This window comes from Sinohyriopsis cumingii, chromosome 17 (assembly GCF_028554795.1).
Source record: "Sinohyriopsis cumingii isolate HCF-2022 chromosome 17, ASM2855479v2, whole genome shotgun sequence".
In the NCBI taxonomy this organism is placed as follows: Eukaryota; Metazoa; Mollusca; class Bivalvia; order Unionida; family Unionidae; genus Sinohyriopsis; species Sinohyriopsis cumingii.
In genome coordinates, this window is record NC_142977.1 from 52626975 (window position 1) to 52629327 (window position 2353).

Below are 2353 nucleotides of genomic sequence, written 5' to 3' on the forward strand. Positions count from 1 at the left end.
ATATATATATATATATACATATTAATCTGTGTGTGTGTGTTTGTTTGTGTGTATTACAGGAGTGTAACGTTTTATTAATAAAGTAAGACGAAATCTCTGACAACATGAATGCACCTTATCGGTAATATAAATGAACACAAGGGAGTCCAACGGTAAGCTGATATAATACTGATATATTACTACCTCCTAACATGTTTTTGGAATATGACCCTGTGTCATCGATAGGTTCCATGGTGTAATGGTTAGCACTCTGGACTCTGAATCCAGCAATCCGAGTTCAAATCTCGGTGGAACCTAAGTTTATCTTTTTAATCCTAAAAATACCTTTTCGGGACTTCCGGTTATGACATCAGAAGGAAAACACGTTTGATGATCGCTCCGTGAATTTTCAAGTTTTTTTCCTTTAATAGACATTTTTGCTGTTTTAATTTGTTACAGGTACGTTGATAAGATTTGTTTGATCGCATTCATATATAAGTGAGATACATTTTGAGTGTGTGGATAACTTTATCCACCACACAAAATATTATTTTCTGTGACAATGAATACAAAGCCTGGTCGTGCTGCACGTGCAGCACAAGGAGCTGACTCACACTCTAATGACACCAGTGGAATAGCTATCAATAAGAATGGCATGTCGAGTAACATCGATCGACAGACAGGAGCTTCTCGTCGTTTTGGGAAAGAATGTACCGTGGTGATTGATGTAAAGGATGTGAAGAAAATAAAGGCAAGTGATATTGTTAGAAGTGTAGAAGAATTAACCGGAGATATGTCGGTCTATGCAGTTGTGCCCAAAGGTGCAAATTTGTATGAGGTCACACTACCGAGTAAGGAAGTAGCATATAATACCTTGTGTGGAATTGATATTGGAAGTGAACACTTTGATTGTACTCTTTTATATTCAGACACTATTATTGTGTCAATTCTTCATTTACCAGCATACATCACAGATGATGATATAAGTATGAAGCTCGGTGAATACGGAGTAGAACTTCTTTCTCCCATTCAACGCAGATATTATCCTGGAACTAGTGTGGCTGATGGGACTCGTTATGTCAAATGTAAATTTCCACAGCAGGTAAAATCCTTGCCTTACAGTCTGAAATTTCAGACTGTCAATGGTCAACAATACTTTAGAGTATTACACAATAATCAAGTTAAGGTATGTTCTAGATGTCTTGATCCGGGACATGTTATAAAAGACTGCCCTGATTTTGTATGCTACAAGTGTGGGGAGCAAGGCCATGTAGCAAAAAATTGCACAAGGCAAAGATGTGAAAGTTGTGGAAGTTTTCCTCTTATGTGTACATGCAGGATATGCGACAAATGCCACAAAGAGGCGCAAACATGTATGTGTTACAGAGAGGCCATTGCAGGCATTCATTCGCAAGTTGATGATGATATGAGGGAAGACATATTGGAGTTACAGAGTGACGAAGATGATAAAGAAGAAATTGAGAATGCAAAAAAAGATAATGAGAGTGGAGAAAGTGGGGAAGAAAAAGAAAGAATTGGAGTTGATATGACCAATGTAGAAATAGAATCTGAGGAAGTAAACAACAATCATACAATTGGAGATGGATCGGGGACAGATTCAGATGATGACAGGAAGATGGCTGCAGACGTTGTTGAAAGATCAAACGAATCACGTACATGTCAAGAAAACGGTACTAATATCGAAAATTTCAAAGTAGTACAAAGGAGAAGAAGGTTTAATCCAGTACCTAATATGAAGATGAATAGCATGCGACGAACACCTATGAAGAAATGATCAAACACTCAACATTTTTTAATACTTTCAATACACTCATCATAATCATGGCTTTAAATATTGTATCTCTAAATGTAAATGGCTTGCGTAATTTGAATAAACTAAAGTCTGTTTTAGAAATATTTAAAGAGAAAAGAGGCCATATTTTATTATTGCAAGAAACCTTTTGGGATGATGAGTTTGTTGAAAGTATTAGAGAAAATGAGATTTGGAATGGTGACATATTTTATAGTAATGCTGACAATAGGAGGGCAGGTGTTGCTGTTTTAGTAGTGAGAGAATTGAGAAATCAGGTGACACAAGAAATGATTGAAAAGGGTAGGATTTTACATCTTAAAATAGCTATTGATGATAAAGTGATTGATTTAATCAATATTTATGCTCCAAATGTTGTGAAGGAAAGGTTTAACTTTTTCATGAAGCTAAATACATATTTACATAACAGTACTAGTGATAGCACTATCCTGGCTGGTGATTTTAATACAACTTTAGCAGGTATTGATCGACATAACAAAGCCTTACATATTGATGATGTAGCAGTGCGTGAACTTTATAAAATTATTCATGATAGGAATATTA

General features: G+C 35.7%; 1 non-coding gene across 1 annotated transcript; it reads left to right on the forward strand.

The window, feature by feature from the left end:
* Window positions 1–224: 224 nt before the first annotated feature.
* Trnaq-cug (transfer RNA glutamine (anticodon CUG)) lies at window positions 225–296 on the forward strand. Its single transcript has one exon. It is a non-coding gene; the product is annotated as a tRNA-Gln (tRNA).
* Window positions 297–2353: the final 2057 nt, after the last annotated feature.